We start from the raw sequence: 24,337 nt of genomic DNA on the forward strand, positions 1-24,337 counted from the left end.
CACACACACACACACACACACACACACAGCTCATAATAGAATAAATAAACAATGCTCTCAATATACATGAGCTTAAATTTGGCTGGTTTAAGGTGGAAATTTGATTTTGCTTGACTATTTAAGTCAAAGTACTTTTAATTACATGTAATCTTTGCAAATAAAATGATAATTCAGCTTCTAAAAAGCTTTTCATCCCTCCTACAGATTTAGGGATGTATGTGTGTGATTAGAGTCCAAATATACTGGATGCTAATTTCAACACTGTTGGTGATTTATGTTTCAGACTTCAGCAAACTGCCTGACATCCAATTTTTTTACCTAATAAAAAGAAACACTAAAAGCATTCTCTTGAAGGACTTGGGTGTGGTTCAACTAATCAAATATGTTAAAGTGTTAAGTAAACACATTTCTATAAATCATGTTCATATAAGAAAGATTCTTCTGGTTCAGATTCAGAAGTATTCAGTGAGATATTATTGAAACTTGTCCTTAACAAATCAACTGTTTCTGTTCAGTTTGGACTTATGAAATAAGTATATTTAATGTAGACTTAAAACACAAACTGCTAAACCTACAGGTCTATGGATGAAATGAGTTTGGAAAGGGAGGATCAGGCTGCACAATGAGGAAAGCATCATCTCTTCAATGAATGGTGTTGGGAAAACTGTAAATAGGCCTCTATACAACTATTCAGCTACACCTTCAACATATGCCATATACAAATATCAGCTCAAAGTAGATTAGACTTAAATAAATTACCTGAAATTATACAACTCTGAAAAGAAAACGCATGGGGAAAAACTTCTTGACATAGGTCTTGGCAATGATTTCTAGAATATGGCACCAAAGTTTAAGCAACAAAACCAAGAATAGACAAATGGCACTAGATTAGTTTGTACACAGCAAAGGAATGAGTTACCTGAGTGAAAAGCAAACATAAGTGATGTCAAGAACATTGGCATATCATAGGCCTGATATAGGTCAAAAGTACAAGGAACTCCCAAAACTCAGCAGTAAAAGGAAAAAATAAGCACGTGGCATATGTAGCTATTTCTCCAAAGAAGACATATAAATTGATCAACAAGTATATGAAAAGTTGCTTGACATCACTAACCATCAGGAAAATGGAAACCAAAACCACAATGAGGCACAACCTCACACCTATTAGGATGGCAATTATAAAACAAACAAAAGGAGTTAACAAGAGCCGTGGAAGAGATGGAGACAAATAAAAACTCACACATTGTTGGTGGGAGAGTCACTTGGTACAGTCACTATGGAAAAGTAGCAGAGGACAAAGTTGTATGGCTCCTCTAGTAATTAAAAATAAAACTACTGTGGGCCCTCCCTGGTGGCGCAGCGGGTTAAAGCACTGCACTGAGAATCTAAAGCCACTTCCGCATGAGTTCAATTCCCGCCTGCCCCAGAGGTGACCACATGGTGTGGCAGACCTCTCCTGGCCCGCCCGCTGCTCCCCTCAGCAGTGTACTTCGTCGATCTGCCTGTTCTGTTCCCCGCCTGTCTCTGGTGAAGCCTCTCACCGCCCCTGAGCCTCTGGCCTGTACCCCAGTTCTGTATGCACAAAATAAAATAAATCTTAAAAAAATAAATAAAATAAAACTACTGTATCAGTTAGCAATTTTACTTTTGGGTATTAAATCCAAAAGAATTTCAACCAGGATCTTGGATATATATATAACAGTCCCACATTCATAGCTGTACTATTCACAATAGCCAAGAGGGAAAAGTAATGTATGGGCCCTCCCTGGTGGCGCAGCAGGTTGAAGCACAACACTGAGAAACTAAAGCCACTTCCACATGAGTTCAATCCCCACCCCAGAGGTGACCACATGGCGCGGCAGACCTCTCCTGACCCGCCCGCTGCTCCCCTCAGCAATGTACTTCGAGATCTGTCTTTGGTGAATCCTCTCACCACCCCTGCACCTGTGGTCTGTACCCCAGTTCTGTATGCACAAATAAATAAATCTTTATAAAAAAAAGGTAACATAAAAGTCTATTGTGAGTGGATAAAGAAAATACGCTGCTGGGACCCACAGGTTAAAGCACAGCACTATGAAGCTATCTACAGCTAGTGTGGCATGATTTCGATTCTTGGCCAGGTAGGTGACATACAGGACCTCTTCTGACCCGCCTGCTACTCCCCTCAGCAGTGTATTTCAGTGGATCTGCCTCTTCCTCTCCCTGCTGTGTCTGATGAATCCTCTCAGCCTCCTGCACCTATGACATGTACCCCAATTCTAGTGCATAAATAAAGTAAATCTTTAAAAAAAAAAAAAGAAAGAAAGAAAGAAAGAAAGAAAATATGCTGCCTATGCAGAACAGTTACCCAGTTTTTAAAACAAGGACATTCTTCCATGTGTTAAAACATGGATGAATTTGGATGATGTTACACTAAGGGAAGTAAGACAGGTGCAAAGAACAGATACTATATGATGTCACGTAGATCAGGGATCTCAAACATAATAGGTCTTTGAAAACATCTTTTCATTCAAGTTCATTTGATGACAAAAACAAAATTCCTGGAAGCTGAAGAAAATGACAGTATTTGAAGACCTGTTTTCATTATTTTTGTGTACAGTCACAGTGTTCAAAAATGGACTGAAGGTGTTAAGTGATGACTTATAGCAGTGGCAAGCATGGGCCTGGGGGAGTGGGTCAAAAGTACAAGGTTTCAGTGTCCAGGATGAGTGGTCTAAAGGGGGGCAATTTTAAGGTCAGTTCTTTTTTCTTTTACCAAAGATTTATTTATCTATGCACACAAGAATTGGGGTACAGATTCAAGGTGTGGAGGGCAAGAGGATTCACCAGAGACAGAGTGGGGAGCAGAACAGGCAGACTGGCAAAGTATAATGCTGAGGGGAGCAGCAGGCGGGTCAGAAGAGGTCTGCTGCACCATGGGGGTCAGCTCCCTGGCTGGGGATTGAACTCTCAATGCAGTGGCTTAGGATAGCTTTACAGTGCTATGTTTTAACTCATAGTGCCACCAGGGAGGGACCTTAAGGTCAGTTCTTACCACAAAAACAACGGGGAGAGAGGAAACTTTTAGAGGAACTATTAAACTATGTCATTATTTGTGTGTGAAAATTTCATGGATCTACACTTATCTTCAAGATTATGAAGATGTATTTGCTAAATATGTCTGAGTATCACCCTGAAACAACAAGAACACAAGCTTCACTCTTGTCTCTGGTAAAGACAGTCACACACAGTTCTCTCCTTGTTTGTTGAAAGCAAAGCTGAGAACTGTTATTGACCCAGGAGGATTAAACTTTAGCGCAGGATGCCAAGTAATTAGAAAAGTGACATTAGAACATCATTTATAGCCCTCTGGAGTCATGAATGACAATGTCATCTGAAACAAGGACAAATGAATGAAAGCCAGAAGTTCATAGATGCCCCTAAAAACCATAGCATGTTAAACTCCAGCCCAGCTCAGGATTCCAAAAGAATTTTGAAACAATGATTGCCTGCTTTTCCGAGCAGCATTCAGTACTAAAAAGACAATTCCTGAGCCAAGTTAATAAACACCCAGAAAATGTTATTTTCCCATATGTGCCCTTAACGAGGAGAAAATTACAGTGACAGCTATCCTTATCAGAAAGAGTAAACATGTCCTATTACAGGGAATTTGCTATTATTTAGCAGAAGCTTGAAGTGTTATTTCGTTCACAGAACAAGCATAATTTTCTAAATCATTGTTGAGTGTCTAAGATTTTCTCCTATTTTTTCCAACAAATGTTTAAAAAAATTAAAGATTTATACATTTTCTTTTTAAAAAGTAATCTGAAAACAGTCTGAAGCCAGTACAATTGGTTTATTCCCTAACTTATCTTTGTGTAAAGTCTAAATCCTTATAATAGATTGGATTACATTTTTAAAAGTTAAAAAGCAAATTTTATGGGTTCTTCAATTTCAAAATAATTTTATAAGAATATTTTTTAATTCAAAACACCAGTTGGTGCCTCTAAGCACATGCAAAATAGTTTCAGTATTAGTTTCCATTTAGCATAGTTAATTTCAAAGAATCAGTAAAATTAAGATCCAGATAAACCAAAAATGTATAATACTTACAAAATAATTTATGCAACTTATTTTTAAAATGTCATATAATTTAAATTATAAAATGATTTATGATATTATTATAATAAAAAAGCATTGGCCAAACAGATGTGCTTGTTTTTTCATATAAATTATGCTACTTAAGTCTCACAACCGTGTATGAGATATAAAAATGGTGTTAATTATTTTATCTAGTACGGTTAATAATTACTGTGTAACAAATGATTCTAAAGCATAAGGGCTTAACACAGAAGTTTCCTTATTTCCACAATCTGATCTGCAGGTCAGAAGTGAGGTTTTCACCAGCCCTGGAGAAGCTCATCTCAGTGGGGTCTCTCCAATAGCCTACACATCAGATGGAGGGTGATGGAGCAGGCCGGTCTACACAGCCCCACATGGTGACTCAATCTCTTTTACATGGTCTCTCTTCCCCAATGTGTTTGGCTAGAAGTATAACTCTACCTCTCACTTAGTGGAAGGAGTTGAAGGTGAACCATGCACAGATGTCTCAAACTTATCCTGAAACCTCTTCTCCCATGACCTAGTGGTCAAAGCAAGTCACAGATTCAGTGTGGGGAAATAAACTCTTTCTCAGTGGAAGAAGCTATAATGGCACATTGCAAAAATCATGCATAGGTGAAGGAAAAGAATTGGGGTCACTTTTACAATGAATTGATCACATTGCTCATATTACAAATGACAAAAATACATCATATTCTCATTTAAAATCTAAGTATATAACATTCCATCATTATCTGGGGTTGAGTACTCCATAGTTTGAGTTAATGTGGTCAACCAGGTCAAAAGACATTAGGAACAAGAAAATATTTTTTGAAAGATAAGGAGAGGGAAAGTGGAAAAGAGTGAGAGACCATTCACGTACCTCTTATTATAGTATATTGTTATAATTGATCTATTGTATTGACGGCTATTGCTGCTAATATTTTACTAACTTATAAATTAAACATTATCATAAGCACATATATGTATGTGTATAAATATATACACATATTTGTGTGTGTGTGTGTGTGTGTGTGTGTAAAACATGGTATATATAGGTTTAAGCATCATCCATGTTTTCAGGTATCCACTGGGTATCATGGAATGCATCCTCATAGAAAAAAATGAGACTACCGTATGTCTTCTTCCCAATAACTGTAAGGTTCCTGAAAATGTCTTCAAGAAAACCTAAAAGTCAGAGTTAATTACCAAAAATAGAATAAATGGAATCATATTCAATTAGTGTTAGTGCACAACATGAGAAGAGACATTAAGAAAAAATTTCATTAGAATATTTATCATTCAGGTTGCTAAGGGAGTGGAAAGTTTGGACACACAAGGATTTCAGTACAAACAATCTCAGCATCTGCAATGTCCTACTGCTATAACAATTACAATGATTTTTACTTCATTAATCTGCGAGCCTAATTATTTTCACAGAATACCCCAGCAATTTCAACTTCTTGCAAATATTTATATCTTAATGTAATAGGTTATTTTTCCTTGCAACTTCATTACTTCCATAAAACATACATTAATTGAAAAACATGAAATAATTTGCATAACATCTAATTAGCTCTAATCAAGTAAAAATAAATTGTATCTTAGTGCAAGTCCAACCATTTATACAGTCAAAATCTACAAAATGCTACGGTCTCTACTACCGTACATGATTACAAATTGAACATCAAGGTATTATTCAGCTGGATGTGGTGGGGGTGATCCTGGAAAGAAAAGTAAACTCTAGGATCTAGAATTTCATTTTGATGAAGTTCTACATTGAAGTGCTGTATTAAAAAAATATTGATTAATTTTTGTACCGAACAAACCACTCTAACACTTAGTTTATTAAAACAATCATGTATAGGCCCTCCCTGGTAATACAGTGGGTTGGAACTCAGCACTACAAGTGAGCCGCAGCCGTTTCAGTGTGAGTTAGATCCCTGCCCTGCAGCTGACCCACAGGGCGCTGCAGACCTTCCTGACCCGCCTGCTGCTCCCCTCAGCAGTGTATTTTGCTAGTCTGCCTGTTCTGCTCCCCACTCTGTCTCTGGTGAATCCTCTCACCACCCCTGCACCTCTGGCTTGTACTACAGCTCTGTATGCATGAACAAATCTTTTTTAAAAAACCTCACAATTTTTTGGTTTGGTAATTTCAGCTAAGCTTTCCTGTTCAAGAATGGCTACTGTATGCATGTGTTGTTAGCTGCTCTTGCATATGAGTTGTTTTGTATTTTTGCTGCTGTGACTGGAGTTTGTCAGCTATATTAAAACATATACATGTATGTTTCACCATTAATTTAACTATACCCCCAAAACATTAAAAACCTATCTTTACTTCCTGCAAATACCTTTCCAGATTTTCTCTGACAAGCATATTTTGACAAAAATGGCAATTGCTTTCTTTCATTTGACTTTCTTTGCTTGAAATTATGTCTAGAAAGGAACTGAGGCTGCTATATAATCTTCAAATTAAAATAGACCCTAAAGATTAATTCTTATCATTTCATCAATTTGCTGTTTCCAACTTTACTTAATTTGATTCTACATATTTAATTTAGTTTCAGACACTGTCAATTTTATTTCCATGTGTTAAAAGACTCACCTTGATAAAGGTGTGTATCTATATTACAGTCCAAGATTTACAAAATTGAATATTTTCAGATTTTTATTCTGTCCTAATCTAGAATGCATAATCTATTATGCAGTTGTGTAATTTACAACTGAATCACTGCTAGTAAATTTGAATACATTTCTTTCTTTCTCTCTCTAGCTAAGGGACCTTGCCAGCCTTCTCAGAAACGTTGAGTCTGTCAAATACAGCTAAAACTAATGTATACTTTGGGGTAAATCAGAAGGTAGAGTAGTCCTTGCTTACTTGTGTTCAAGAAAAGTTGACTATTTTTAAATTATTAATATTTTAATGTTTTTATTTTAATTATACATAATTTTGTTTTTCTTGATTTTTGCCTATTTGTTTTTTAATTATTTATTATTTATTTATTTATTTATTATTTATTTTATTACAAAAGTTTATTTTTACATCATTTTGCACATTTTTTTTTCCATCTCGATTGTAATCCCTGAGGGTTTCCCATCACCAAGTCACCCATGTGCCATCACCATAATCCTGTGCATTTCTCTCCTGCCCCCATTTTTGATCCCATTCCCCCACTCCACCCCCACAAAATGTCTCTGGTATAGGGTGTTAATTATTTTTGTTATTTTCTCACCTGGCCCATTATACTCCTACTATGAGTGAAACCATCCGGTATTTTTCTTTCTCTTTCTGGCTTATCTCACTAAGCATGATTTTTTCCAGCTCCATCCAAGTTGCTGCAAAAGACATGTGTTTCTCTTTTTTGGTTGCTGAGTAATATTCCATTGTTTATACGTACCACATCTTTTTGATCCAGTCATCTACTTTTGGGCATTTGGGCTGCTTCCATGTTTTTCCAATTGTAAATAAAGCAGCAACAAACATGGGGGTGCAGGTATCTTTTTCAATCAGTGTTTATGTGTCTTTTGGGATTGCTGGATCGTAGGGAAGCTCCATGTTTAGCAGTTTGAGAAACCTCCAAACAGTTTTCCATAATGGTTGTACTAGTTTGCATTCCCACCAGCAGTGCAGGAGAGCTCCTTTTTCTCCACATCCTCACCAACATTTGTTGTTGCTAGTTGTTTGAAGATGTGCCATTCTCACTGGGGTGAGGTGGTATCTCATTGTGGTTTTAATTTGCATCTCCCTTAATACGAATGATGTTGAACATTTTTTCATATGCCTGTTGGCCATCTGCATTTCCTCTTTGGAGAAGTGTCTTTTTAGCTCTACTGCCCATTTTTTGATGGGGTTGTTCACTTTATTTTTGTTGAGTTTCATCAGTTCTCCGTATATTTTTACGATCAGTCCTTTACCGCTACTTTTGTGTGAGAAAATGTTTTCCCAATTAGTGATCTTTCTGTTTGTTTTTAGTAATGTCTCTTTGCTGTACAGAAGCTCTTTAACTTGATGTAGTCCCATCTATTTATCTTTGCTTTCACTATTGTGGCGTTGGGTGCTCTGTCTTTAAAGATGTCGCTGAAGTGTATGTCATGTAGTGTTTGACCCATCTTTGCTTCTAGGTATGGTTTCCGTTCTTATGTCTAGGACTTTAATCCACTTCAAGTTGATTTTTGTGACTGGAGTGAGGCAGTGATCTAGTTTCATTTTTTTGCATGTAGCTTCCCAGTTTTCCCAGCACCATTTGCTGAACAAATTTTCCTTGTTCCATTGTATCTTCTTTGCTCCTTTGTCAAAAATTAGGTGTCCATAAACTCGTGGGTTTATATCTGGGTTTTCTATTCAAATACACTGGTCTGTATGTCTATTCTTATTCCAGTACCATGCAGTTTTGATTATTATGATTTTTGCCTATTTGTTTTTAAGGTGTAATACTATTTTAGCATTCTTTATGAATATGACAAAACATGTCAAATATCAACCCATGTGTTCATTGGTACTCTAAATTACTATCCATCTTTTTATATTATTTTTTACATGAATTTTTTTAAAGATTTAATTATTTATTCATACAGAATTGTGGTACAAGCCAGAGGTGGAGAGGTGGTAAGAGGCTTCACCAGAGATAGAGTGGGGAGCAGAACAGGCAGATCACTGAAGTACACTGCTGAGGGGAGCAGCGGGCAGGTCAGGAGAGGTCTGTCGTGCCATATGGGTCACCTCCAGGTCTGGGGTCAAACTTGCACTGAAGCAGCTACGCCCAGCTTGCAGGATTGCATCCTAACCTGTTGCGCCACCAGGGAGGGCCCACATGAGATCTTTTTGAAGTGAAATTGTATCTCTCTTTCAGTGGATTAGAAACTTATATAAAGTAGCTATCACAGGGTCAAGAACATACTATGATAAAAATGGTTATTTAAAAATGTACATATATCATGCCAGAATTTCTAGATTTTCATTACAGTGTAATATTCATCTTTTCACTATTTTTATCAATGCCAAGATGCCATAATGAGCATCTTCATGTTGAACAAAAAAGCCAAAATTAAATAATATTTAGACATCAGGTCTTAGAGACAAAATGATCTTGACAAACTGGACTAATATGTCAAATAAAATTCAGTCAACAAAGTTTTATTGACTGTCAGTAATGTGCAAAGTGTGGTGTTAACATGAAAAGCTATTTGTACTGGACTCTAAATAAGCCAGCTACACATCATGAAACAAGAATACGATTCATGTTTACGTGAATACTAAAAATAAATAAAATTACATGCATTCATGTATTAAAAAAGAAAAAACTATATATTAAAAAAGAATAATGCAGAGTCCTGTTCTCAATATTGTCTTTGGACTAGCCAATTCTTTGAATGTCTCTACTATGTATTAAAGGATTTTAGTTATATTTAGATTTTTAGCTGAATCCTTTTCATCAGATGCCAGTACCACTCCCTCATGTGACAATCAAAAATTTCTCTAGACATTGCCAGATGTTTCCTGAAGAGTTAATTTATTCTAATTGAGAACCTCTGGTCTGCATTAATAAGTACATCAGTCCAATTTGATACCACTCTTAAAAATGGACATTAATAGATGAGGCAAGAACTAAAATATATTGTATCTCATACACATATCAAAAAGGGAATGTTTCCTTCTTGTTCTAATGATCTTGTCTACAGAAGTCTCCCAAGCCACTTAATGCTTAAATCTTTAAGCATTTTATATGCAAGCACTGTTATGAAGCAGTTAGTGTATAACTCTCTTCTCTATTCTTATTAAATGCCAACCACTGGACATAAAAGACTATAAAGTACCCTCTGTGCCTCAAGGGGCTCAGACATCAGTAGGGAAAGCAGTCATTAAACATTTGGTTTTACGCAAACATCTAATTAACTTCCACATGGAAAAATAACTTTTCAGGAGACGCATCCTGTGCCATGAGAATGCGTAACAGAACATGTCCATTTCTAAAGTGGACATGTTCAAGCTGAGACATGAAAAAGTAGTTAAATTTGAAGTAGTTGTGGAATCAAAACAGAATTCGAAGTAGAAAGAACAGTTCACTTGCCACGCCCAAGATGGGTAAGGTTGTGTGTAATTTGAGTGTGGAGATTTTTTTAAATGTTAGAAATAGGTCTACCAGGTGATGCAACTTCAGTCTATACAACACTAACTTGAGGAGAAATATGTACTTCTAGTTCACTGCAGCCTAATTTACCATAGTCAAGATAAGGAAACAACCTAAGTACCAGAGAAACATGAGTGAATCCAAAAGATGTGGTGTATGTACACAGTGGAACTACTCAGTGACCAAAGAGGAAAAATTCATGTGATTGAGGGAACTTGGATAGAGCTGGAAGGGATGATGCTAAAATAATTAGTCAGGAGAGAAAGATAAATGCTAGGCAGGGTCATTAATATGTAAGTATGGAGAAACTGAACAAAAAATTCAAAGATAAACACTAAAAGCAGCCTTTGAAAGCTGACCATAGAATTGAAGCATGCAGGTGTGGGGTGCAGGGTTGAGAACAGCTGGGGTTGGGGGAGGGTGAGGAGAGTATAATGGACTCCACTGGAGGATGTTAAGTATTTTGGTGGTGGGAGAGCTTTGGTGAGCACACCCAAGAGAAGTCCTTTACTGTCAAAATATTAACTATTAGCAAGGATGCAAAATAACAGCACTTCATTAAATTAAAAAAGAGAGAACACAAAAGAACCAATTTCCAGTTCTCTTTTAAATGCCCCCTTTCCTTTAGTTTAACGCTGAATTCATTGAAATGATCAATATACTAACACTATATATAACGCTTATTGATTATATTTGTAATTTTGAAAATAGTTCATTTCTTTAACTTCTTTTTCCATATGAGCACATTTCACTCAACTGCAAAGAGGTGCCCACACCCCAACTTTCTCTCTCCCTCACTCCCAGCTCCCTCCCCACTATCCTTTTTGGTAACAAATGTTTTATGTTTTAAGAAGTTGTATCTTCTCTGCCTGTTCTGCTCCCCACTCTGTCTCTGGTGAATCCTCCCACAACCCCTGCACCTCTGGCTTGTACCCCAGTTCTGTATGCACAAATAAATTAATTACAAGAAAAGAAATTGCATCTTCAATGAAAATGTTTGTTCAGATTCTGAAATGTTCCCCTTTTTTCCCTATATAGTACTTAAATGCAATTAACTAAGAGGCCATAGAGCCAAAATTGTTATTCAGTACTGAAAGGACATTTGACATCATTGTTTAAAGCTTCTTTCATTTCTCAAATTATTATGATTTACTTATGAAAATGAATTTGACTTTGAATCTATGGGATTTACATACAAAAATATGTTACAAGCCATTATTAAATTAATGAACTTTAGAATATATGCCTGGTAGGATGAAGATTATATACTGGAATATACGTACTGAATTTGTGAAATGAATTACTTTTAAGCACTTTAAAGGTCTTTACTATAAAATCTATGAAATCCCTCTAATTATGCCTAATTTATTCACAACCAAACTTTAAAACTTGTTTCAACACATTTTATGATTTTATAATATAGGTGTCTTTATAGCAACAATAATATCGTATAAAGATTTTATTTTTGCTAGTATGAGTACCTAAATTTATTAATCTGTATTTCTTTCAAAAGGTCCATAACTAAGACATTAAATTTCCAATAAGTAACAAATTATAAACACGATAATACACAGACTTTATAGCTATATGTTCACATCCGGGCTTTCCTTGTGTCACAAAGTATTAAGTCAAAGCACTATTGATCCCAGGCGTGGTGTCCACATGCCCCCACCCCCTTCCTCTATGTGACCCACATGGCTCAGCAGACCTCTCCTGCCTGCCACTGCTCCCCTTAGCAGTGTACTTCATCGATCTCATGGATCTGCCTGTTCTGCTCCCTACTCTGTCTCTGGTGAATCCTCTCACCCCCCAAAATTCTGGCCTGCACCCAGTTCTTGTATGCATAAATAAATAAACCTTTAAAATATATATGGTCACATTCATCAATTTCTATACAAATGCAAATTTACATAGTTTAACTCATACTCTACTACTTATATGACATAGTAAAATATATTTTAGGCTTAGAAATTTACTATAAAAAGTAAAAATAGTTTTCAGAAGGAAACATGTTTTCCTTTCTATATTCTTTAGAGAATGGATTCTCATCAACACCATTATTGACATTATTATATTTCTAATTTCTCAAACATGCTTAAAATATTCTAGATCTATTTGAATATATAAGTTTCCATATTATGTATTTGCAATTTTGGAATGACTGAATTTAATTTCAACTGATTGAAGAACATATTACAGATAGTGCAGAAAATATACTCTACTGTAGCTCATAAAGTGTGATTGTTACAGTGATTTAGAAATATTAAAAAGTATAGAACAAAAAAAATCATCATGGATAAAAGTATTTTCTTTAAAAAAAAACTAGTTAAATAAATAGGGATTTAGCCTTATCATGAAAAAATAACTCTTTCACAAATTAAATCAAAAGTAAAATGGATGATTTAAGCTGACTTAAAAAATCCTATCTAAAGTAACTTTACAACTCTCAGAAGTAATTGAAATTCTATAGTCAATTATAAATTATAACAATTATAATCCATAAATTATAAATTGCAATACAGTAGACTTCCTTATTCTCTAAATCCAATAATTCCAACCTGATTTTTCTTTACAAATTTGGTTTCCTTCTGTTGTTTATGAGTGGAACAAAGTGTTGAGAAGGCTAGAAGACACTTCCAGAAAAAATGGTTTCATTAGATTTTAGTTTGTTTGACCCTGGTCTAACAGAGAAAAGAGAAATATGTATGTGTGTATACACACACACACACACACACACACACACACACATAGCATAGAGCAAGAAGTACATATGAGATATGATGCTTTAAAAGGTTAGTACTATGACTTTCCTGTCATTTCTCCATTTAAAAGGAAAGGACATCTTGAGTGAAAATGTAAGTAAAAAAATAAATAATATATCATGGATAGTAAAAATGCATAATAATTGAAAGTCATCCTTTGTTTTTCATTGAATTTCAGCCAAACGAATAATTCTGAATAAATGATGTCTGGCTGTTTGTAAGAACTATACCTCACTTTCCAGAGGCAAGAAATCACAAAGATTGAGTAAATGATGATTTACAAAAATATGGACATGATTTTTGAAAGATGACTAATTTTGTAGAAGTTACAGTCCAATGTGAATTTGAGAGTTTGGAGATAGGCAGGAAGCAGGCACAATGGCGGATATGGTAAGGAAGGCAGCCGGGAAGAGGCAACTGAGCTGAGTTGATGGAATCTCCAGTAGTCAAAGTGGTTAGGAAGAACAGAACAAATTAAAGTAAATAAATCCAGGACAGCAGAAGCCAGTTTCTTCTACCTCAGAATAAATTACAAATATGGCACATTGACACAAAGAAAAAAAAAAAACTATGAATATTGCACTAGAGTTGAAAGCATCAGAACTTCAAATGGGGTTTTAATTATATATATAGAGAGAGGGGGGGGGAGAGAGAGGGAGAGTTCTATGTCCATATATGTAGTTCTGTGTGCATGTAAGTGTGCATGGATTTTATAAATATCTTTCTAGAAGCATTAATACTTCTCTAGGAATGAGCCTAGAAAGTTTGGACCTTTCAGTCTAAATGTCATTTTTCAAAATAGAATCCATAGTTTGTGAGGGAAATGGCTAACTCCATGAATAGGTTTGGGAAAATACAAGCTAAACCTGGAAACTCTTGTATAAGGAAAAGTAAGCACCCCAGCTTGCTGAGATATATCACAAATATGCAGAAGGGACTCACATGTTAATTCTAGAAACAATTTCAACATAAAAATAAATAATGATAGTCTAAGAAAACACAAACCACTGATTTTGATTTAAAATAAGAATCCATGAACAAAATAAATAGCTTAAGAGAATGGACAGTTACTGACAGAAAGATAACTAGGAACTATAAAAGAAAGGAAGGAAATTAAAAGAAAAAAAGTCACCACTTAACAAGAGGAGTGATGAGGGGTTCAAGTAGGAGTCACCCTTAGATTAGGTGAGCATGTGGAACTTTGAGGAGGAGCAGGATATTGACCTACATTCAGAGTATCTTCTAACGAAATGCTTTCCAAATGAAAATGAGAGCATGTCTTTCTGTTGGAAAAATTGGCAGACCTGAAACTGACCAGATGACGGAGTCACCACGGCCATCCAACGGGGTGAATCTACAAAGGGCACTTCCGGAAGCGGCGCCAGGAGACAAGCACAGCGTCTGTCCTGTGCAGCCCCTGCAGTGATGCATAACTAACGTTTCTCAGGAGGAAACGTCCAAATACATTCGGTTTACACATCAAGAGCCATCAAATCATGAAAGAAGAGGGCAACTGTAAACGGTTCCACATTAAAGCCACAAGGGCCTGGCAAATAAACATCATCCAGGGTCTTTGATGGGATACAGGGCGGAAAAAAATAAACATTGTCCACACTCCACATGCATATAAACACAAACATCTGGGGCAATGTGAACAAGGCATGTGAACTGAACGGAGGGCTGTGTTGGGGTGAATCTTCTGATTCACCATGACTAGTGTGTCTTTTCTATGACAGTCCAGTATTAAACGTCCACTTGCTGTAGAGGATAGGTTGTGAAAGTTGGGGGGAAATTTTACAACCTCTACAAAAACTAAAGAATGAAAGCAACACTGTTTTCTGTCAAATAGAAGCAACATAGATTATCCTTCTTCCATTATAACTGGGGCTTTACCTCCTTGGCCACTGCGAGTGAGAGTCGTGAGGTTAAGGCTCATGTGGATTATTGTTCACTCACTCTGTGTGACATGATAAGTGTGCAAGTGGGTGGGCGGTAATCTAGACGTTAACAGTTCATCCTTGACACTGCCTGTGAATTAACTGTTTTGCTGTGCATCCAGATAGCTCTAGTTGAATTTTTAAATATTAGGACCAAGTTTTCTAAGCATTCTAATAAGGAAAATGATGACTGTAATATTTATGCCAGCATGACACAAATAACTTACTGTGTTATTTTAAGACAAAAGGATACCTACAAATGGATTAGGGAGGTGAAGAAGCAGCAAAAGAGAGTATGCCACAAAATATGTAGAGAATAATTTGAGAGTATAGAGAAAGAGTTGTGAAGCTCATATGAAGACTTACTTTAGTGAGTATGGGATGAGAAAGCATGTTTTTTCTAAATCAATCAAAAGCTTTTCATCTCCCAATAGGACACTAATGCTTAATTGGAAACAGCAGCACTGAATTAACTTGGGCATACCACATGAACACATTATTGTATTGTTCCCTTAACTGCACTGTGAAACTGAGTAAATTTACATTTCCTGTATCAGAGTTTGCAACTAAATTGTCCTTGGGTGAACAAAAGGAGACATTTTGATAATAAATGTATTGGCCCTTTGCAGTGAAAAACTGATTCTGTGAGAACATGCCAAGGATCTTGCTATCTAATCTAAAAACTGCTGCATCAAATTCATAGCAACAATCAAAAGATTGTACTCCCATCTCCAGCTCAAAGTACTTTTAAGTTTTAAAAATGGTATTTCAAATCACAATCTTTGAATTGTGAATTTTCTAATTCTTTGAAAATTTCTGAGAATCATAAAGGAGACCATCATGGTATATCACACAGCACAACTACACATTTTAGCAAACTCTATTCAACCTTAAACCTTCTTTCCAAAGAAAGTGATATGTCATTCTAAATGTCCTGCATGCCCTGTGCATAACACTGGGTGTCTTTCATCTGTCTCTGATAATAAAATTTGTATAATTATTGGTCAGTTTCAATTTCCTCAAATCATGTAGAAACACTAAAGACTTTTAGCCTTGTAAGAGTTGAAGGAGAGAGTCTCTGTTTACAAGATGGCCACATAGCCATAAATACTTTCTTAAAAGTTAAAATGTTGGTCTGTTGCACCATCATATGTCAAAATATAGGACAAAAAAGAATGTCCTCTAATTGGAAATCCACTGTGGATAAGAAGCATTAAAAGGATGACAATAAAACAAAAATTTATGTTTCATTTCTCCAAAATTGTTTGGTGTTATTTGAAGAGGCCATAAGAAGCCTAAAAAAAAAAAAATGATGAACTGACTGAATCTCAATTGTTCAATGTTATGTGTAGGTTATGACAAAAGTGTATAGCAAGAAATGATTCAATTCTTGGAAATAAGATTGCTTCTGAACTCAAAAAAAAAGTCACTAAAAATGTGCAGCCAATTTAAAAAGGGCTTTCTCAATTTCTTTGCTAAAAATATAACTTATTTGAAATCCACCTACAATTTCACAAGTTCAAATTACCTCTGTGCCTTAACCCATTCTCCCAGAGACAGAGAGGTTCACCTTATCTACTTCTAAGTGTAGACATGGACAATCTATCTAATGAATTAATGAATGTAAAGGACCTGATTTAAAAAAACAAAATGTCTGCAGAACAAGATTGTAGATGTACAGAGAAAAAATCTTTTTTGGGAAGTTGGAAGTTAATTCCTATAAGTCTAAAAACCTCCTATAACTAGTAAGTAAAATTTTAACTCTTCCCCCTATTTCATACCAAATACAAATATTTTCACAAGATGTAGCAATGATCTAAATAGAATAGTTAAAAATATAGAACCTTTAACATTAAGTATAGTAGCATATACTATATGGCACTGGTTTCAGATATGGCACTAAAAGCACAAAAATCAGATAAAAATATATAAACTTGGCTCTCCCTGATGGTGCAGTGGGTTAAAGCACAACACTAAGAATCTAAAGCCACCTCCGCATGAGTTCGATCCCCGCCTGCCCTGGTGGAGATCCACATGGCATGGCAGACCTCTCCTGACCCGCCCACTGCTCCCCTCAGCAGTGTGCTTCGTTGATCTGCCTGTTCTGCTCCCTGCTCTGTCTCTGGTGAATCCTCTCACCCTCTGCATCTCTGGCCTGTACCCCAGTTCTATATGAATAAATAAATAAATCTTTAAAAAATAAACTAAAATATATATATATATATATATATATAAACTTTACTTTCACAGAATTAAAATTTTGTGCCTCAAAAGACATTATCAAAAAGTTAAAAATACAACTCAAAGTAATCTATGTAATGAAATCTAGCACCCACAAAATATACTTGTCTTTTTTTTTAAGGTTTATTTATTTATGCATACAGAACTGAGGTACAGGCCAGAGGGGGAGGAGGTAAGAGGCTTCACCAGAGACAGAGTGGGGAGCAGAACAGGCAGATGGACGAAGTCCACTGCTGAGGGGAGCAGCGGGCCGGTCAGGAGAGGTCTGCTGCGCCATCTGGATCACCTCCAGGGCGAGGGATCAAGCTCACACTAAAGGGGCAGCAGCTAGCTTGCAGTGCTGCACCCTAACCCACTGTGCCACCAGGGAGGAACTATAGTTAAATCTTTTAACTCAGTAAGAAAGAGACAAGCAATCCAATTTAGAAATGAGCAAACAATTTGAATAGACATACTTCAAAAAAAAAATTATGAAGATGACTAAAGGCCACATGAAAGGATGTGCAATATTTTTAATTGTTAGTGAAATACCACTTTACACCCACTAGCATGGCGATAATAAAATAACAAGTAGCAAGGTTGTCTCCACAACCTTGGCAAGACTGTGCATAATTGGTGGAAATGTAAAATGACTCAACTACTGTGGAGAACCTTACGGAGAACCTTACGGGTCCCTCACAAAGTTTAACATGGAATTACACTATGATCCAGCCATTCCATTCCTCAGTCCATGTGCAAAAATTGATCATTACTTTTTCAGGGACACGCAAATCAAGTCTTCACTGAAATCCAACTGGACACCCCTGACACAGTAAAACTGACACAGTAAAAACACCAGAAGCAAGTGCTAAGACGGATGTGGAGAAAAGGGAACTCCAATACAGTGCTGGTGGAAATTCAGACTGGCCCAGCCCCGATGGAGCATGATGGGGGTGTCTCAAAACACTGAAACACCGTCATGTGACGTGGTCATTCCACATCTAGGCAACTGCCTGAAAAATTCAAAACCACTAATCCACAAGGAATTTTGCACTCCCATGTTTATTGAAGCACTGTTTACAATACCAAATTATGGAAACACCCAAATGCCTAAAATCAGCTGAGTGGATCAAGATGTGCTACATACATTATTCAGTGATCAAAACAGATAAATTCATGCCACCTGTGGCTACATGGATGGAGCTGGAAGGGATAATGCTAAGTGAAATAAGTTCAAAGGGAAAAGACAAATACCAGATGGGGTCATTACATGTGGAATATAGCAAACCCAAACAGAGGCTCAAATTAAGGCAAGCTTAAAAACTAACCCTGGAAAGCAGACAAGTACAGACCTGAAGCATCTTGGGGGAGAGGAGTCAGGAAAGGGTAAGACCAAGGAGGTAAAGGGACACAGTGGTGGTACATTGTGGTAATTTTGGTGTTCATTGAAATATGGCGGTGATGGCTGACAGGAATATCCTAATACTACCTCAGTTAAAAATAAATTAATAATAAAAAATTGTGCGCGCACACACACACACACACATCTCTCTCTCCCTCTCTCTATGTGTGTGTATATATATATTTTATATGTATGTGTGTATATATATATATGTATATGTATGTGTGTATATATACATATATATATGTGTGTATGTGTATATATACATATATGTATGTGTGTGTATATATACATATATATACATATATATACATATATATATACACACATACATATAAAATGACACTCTAGGTAATTTTATGATAATCAATGGTTCATTTAAGCTGAGTATAGAATAGCAACCTTAATAAGGCACAAATCTGTACTTTAGATAATATAATGTTTACACAGTTTAAAAAATTCTGTTATGTGAAAAATCAGCACAGATTCATTCACACAGTAAATACCTAAAGAGGTAAATTTATTGACACAAGTAACAGATTAGTGATGGCCAGGTCCTGGGAAAAGAAGTAATGATGGGGGACTGATTAACAGGTACAGAGTTTCCTTTTGTGGCATTGAAATGTTTTAGAACCAGGTGAAGATTATATACTATCATGAAAGTAGACTTTAAGATAGTTAATTTTATGTAATATAACTTTTACAAGACAAATTACTGTGAAAAAAAATTCAAGGTATTTAATGTTCAAATGCTTATGTTGAGGGCATATTTAGACTTATATCATCACATTGGATAGACTATTGGAAGACTATATAATATAGACTTGACAAAAGTAAAAGTGAATGTTGTGTATTCAGTCCTTGTCTGGGGGAAAATCACAGTTCAATATGGAGAAGTAAAGGTACATTATGATTACAGCTTACTTTCCAATGCTCATGAGATTAATGGCTATGGGTATAAATATAGCTATATTTATAGAGATAAGTATAGCTATTGATGTGTGTGTGCATGTGTGTGTGTATATATATGTGTGTATATACATATATACACACATGTATATATGTATATGTGTATATATATACACATATACATCATATACATTGATTTTTATATGTGTGTGTGTATACACACACACACACACATACAGATATAAACCACCCAATTAAACACTTTTTGTTTGTATACTATACTTCAATAAAAATAAATTGGAAATATCAGCCTTAAATCATTAAGCCATTTTATTCATTATACATTATAGACTAACCAAGTGATTTTAATCCATGTCCTTTGTTTTCTGCATAAACAAATATGTGGTGTGTGTGTGTGTGTGTGTGTGTACAGAGGCTGGTACAGTGATGCTGTGAAGACAGAGGCCAATGAGTAACTCTTGAATGAAACGGAGAGAAGAGCTTAGGAAACGGAGAAACACACGTGACAGAATCTGGAGCTCATCCGTGCACCAACAGGAGCCATTAGGCAAGTCACTGCACCTTTCTGAACCTCCATTCATTCTCTGAAAATCAGCAAATCAGAAGCAGTGATGCCACCCATTGTAAGTAGCTGTTTCTTTAATTCCATTAGCAAATAGTAAAATATGATTTTGTGACTCAAGGAGAGAAGTGCAGAAGATGAAATGTTAAGCAAAAGGGCAATATTTTCTTTCTGATTTACACTGCCACGTCCTGACACACAGCGAATGAGCCCTGTGTGTGAAGGGAGAACTACAGATGCTAGGATGTGCACATTGGCTTGTTAGCAAGATGCTGACGCTGGCTGCTTTGAAGTGAAAAGCAACCAGAAAATCTCTGGAGAAGGAAGCTTCCCCTGAGATTCCTCAGTGTGTATGGTTCTGGCAGGGCCACTCGACTTTCCAGAACATCTTTTTACGCCAAAACAATTACTCATATTTTGATGTGAAATTCTGAATTATTTCCCTTTCTGACCACTCAAAGAGGTCTATATATTTTAGCGTAAATGCCTTTTCATAAAACTGGTGCCATGTCCTTAATTCTTCATAGTTGGAAAGCTAGCTACAGCTATCAGTATGCATAGATGGTTTTCTTAGGGAAAGCATATGCTTTTAAAGCACTTTTTTTCTTATTGATACTGTATTGATAAAATATTATGTTCATTATAAGTTAAATATTGTACCTGCCTAAACAAAACCTTCCAAAAAGTACAAAACCTCCCCCAATTTTAGGAGTACTAGATGGAGAGAAGATGTAGAAAGGATTTCTCTCAAGAAGCTGTGACTTAGTAGATCCATATTTAAAAAATTATGTCCCATAGGAAAGTAGTTGTGTAAGACATTATTAGACATTCAGAAAGTAAAATCGCTTGGTGGATAAAATTAGATATCTCTGCTTTACAATTACCATCTGAGTTTTAAAGTTCTGAGAAGTCCTTAAATGAATTAAAATAATAATAAAAATTAACTGTATTGACTTTTAAAGTTCATCTGAGCTTGCCCTGCCTACTAGTCCCACCTCTGCAGACTCCTTTGTACTCTCAACCCAGCGCTCTAGTCCCACACAAGGAGACAGCTGTCGGTTTCCCAAACTACTCCATGAATTTTCCATAGTCTTTAAGTTCTAATAAAAATAATTTAATTACAAGAAAAAATTATCATTGAGCTCCTCCAGGCTTTGAAATGATAGCTATCTACTTTTTACTCAAACTTTTCCTGTTGAAAAGCTAGCAAGATGTCTTCAAACGCCCTAAGTTCTAATAATCAGTAGATACTTAAAATCTAAAAATACCTCTATATTACATAGAGGTATTGAAATCAGGCTCAGCCTGATTGATCCTCTTCTAACCATGCTTTCAAATGATTTTAGTTTTTCCTTCACCACTGAAGAAAGTGTTTAAAATTGGAAAGGTCAGGCCCTCACTGGTGGCACAACTAGTTAAAGCACAGCACTATGGCACTATGAAGCTCTCCACAGCCACTGCAGCAAGAGTTCGATCCCTGGCTAGGGAGGTGACCCACATGGCACAGCAGACCTCTCCTGATCCGCCCACTGTAGATTTCAGTACATCTGTGTGTTCCGTTCCCCACTCTGTTTCTGGTGAATCTTCACAATCCCCATGCCTCTGGCCTGCACCCCAGATCTTGTATGCACAAATAAAATAATAAATCTTTTAAAAATAATAAATAAATAAAACTGGGATTGTCATTGCCTCAGAAGGAAGTCTAATTATATTCTATTAGTATCCTCTACCTACTTACTGGCAAAAAAAAAAAAAAAGTATCTTGGACCTCAATCACCTACTATACCATTTTTGTTCATTTTCACTTTTTTTTTTTTGATATTGTATGGTTTTGAGTGATGAAGTATTAAAGTATAACTCCAGTACTACAAGTTTAGAATGTAACAGATTAAATGGAAAAAGATGTGCTTGTCTCTCAGGCACTTGATATGTGTTTTCTCACTTAACACTGAAGTCTTATCAGGTGAGTATTTTAATCTTCATGTTGAGGTGAGGATTTAAGCATAAGGAGATTTTCTTTATTCAAATGTTATTTGATTAACTTCTCTAAATATCTCCCAAATGTCAATATCCTACATAATGATTTGGTGAAACAAAATGATTGGGCATTAAGCAATTGATACTAAGACAATAATTATTTGGAGATGGCTCATCTGGTTAGTTTTTGTATCATTGTGATCCTTCCCTTTTGCTCTTTTGATATTACATATCCATTAGATTTCAAAACTGAAATACCAATTGGCATATCATCTTAATCATGATTTGCATAACATTTACTTACTCTTAATTTAGAACTAAATGGTAATTTCAATAATGACCCCTAAGAGTGTCTGAGGGGGGAGTCTGATGATTTCTTCAAACTGCTCTACTCATTTAAATAGAGTACTACCTGTCACTCAAAAGAGAAGCTAAATAACCCCAGACACCCATGTTCTGTGTGCAGCGATGAAGGAGCGAATGCACAGCAGTGCTGAGCATAAGATGAGTGACACTCCAGGGAGTCCATGACAATCACCCAACTGACTTGAGCACCAGTCAGTATATACCAGAGTTGTCCAGTTCCAACTGGAAACACATCAATGAACAAATGGTGTTAAAGGTACAGTCAGTCAAATCCTTACCAACTAGCTCATTGTATTTAAATGTTACCTGGTTAAACACACACAGAGACTTACAAAATTATAGCAGCAAACATAAACTCTCTAGATCTAAATTCATTTTATATGGCAAGACACTGTAAAGAAGTAAATTTCCACTAACCTTATCAATAAAGTCAAATTCCAGACACTCTGGAATTTGTCAAAATGATATAAAATTAATAGTGTTGAGAGAAAAATATTGTGTCTCTAAGGGACTGTTTTAATAAAGATATTTTTAATGTATTAGAACTGGTGCACATCTTTCCTAAAGTTTTAGTAATTTTCTATTTACCATAGGAAGTAATTTAAAACTAATTGTAGACTGTATTTAGAACAAAGGAAGCACACAAAAATTGTCCACTTGTCTGAAAGATGTTTTGTTTTTAAAGAGACCAATGAAAGGAATTCATTAATCTTCCATATAGAAGCCAGGCAGGATATACCCCTTTTCTGAATAATGAAGAACGCACATGAATGAAAATTAAGCCCAAACGAAGGGGGTAGGTATTGTTATCTCTTACAAAATTTCTCACACAGGCATACATTATCAGACTTTATGTAAATCTGGACTTTTTGAGATTTAAGTAATATATTGATAAAGACAATTAATGAGAGCTAATGATGGGCTAGATACCAAGATAAATGTTTTACATACTTTGGAAAAAACATTAAAAAGTATAAAATGATGCCTATGAGGGAGCTCTTACTATCCTCATTTTACAGATCATGGAAATCAGATTCTAAATGGCTAATCAATTGCCCATAATCACATCTTGAGAAATGACCGGTCAAAGGATAATCACTCCTATAACCACTGAGTGGCCCGACTGTACTCTAGGACGTTTCTGCTTCTCCTGACTTTTAAGTATAAATTATCTGCATAATAGTGACATTTCTTTGCATGCTGCTCTATAGTGTACCCTCAGTCTCCTAAAGAAATGGTGTGAGCAGGATGCAGGATGCCTTAGAAATACCCAGCCACCTGGAAAACCACAGAAATATGACTTGGTAATAAGCCCTTTCCCAGAGCTGTGATGTCTCACATGTCAAAAGTGGTAAGCACTACCCATGAGCGCTGACTAAATTACACCCAAATGAAACTTCTTCCTCACCAGGGCAACTCCAGAACAATGAATTGCACTGGCATAGCATTTACAAACCACAGGCTTGGATGCATAAGGCTTTTTCCCTTTCTAAATAACCATCAATAAACAAATCCGTAGACTTGCCGGAGGGGATGATGTGAATGCAAGCCTTGCAGCCAATCCTCGGTCACAACTGTAATTATAAAAAGAAAATTGACCTAATACTTTGACCCAAGAAATCAGTACTCGACTAGCCTAAATCTTGGGAAGGGAATCTGGGTGCAGGTGTCTGTGTGCTCGGACTTGCTGCAGCTCCCTTTTGAGCCCCCTGTCTCTGTGCCGAGGAGAGGCTTCTCCAGGGAGTAAAGAAATCACTTCTAAGCTCCCATATGTCAGTTCTCTGCATGGCTCTTGGACACGCACCAAAGTATTGCAGATGCCAGCTGTGCCCAGGGCTGCAGGATGCCGATCAGCAATTCTTTCCTTCCACTAAAGAATAAACCTGAAATGAGCAGACTCAAGGAGGGAAAAGGAAAATGTCTCCTCTCCTTGATTTTCTGACTGTGGTCATAGGCTTCATCAGTAAACACAT

The sequence above is a fragment of the Condylura cristata genome, unplaced genomic scaffold (assembly GCF_000260355.1).
Source record: "Condylura cristata isolate star-nosed mole 26May11 unplaced genomic scaffold, ConCri1.0 scaffold00007, whole genome shotgun sequence".
Lineage (NCBI taxonomy): Eukaryota > Metazoa > Chordata > Mammalia > Eulipotyphla > Talpidae > Condylura > Condylura cristata.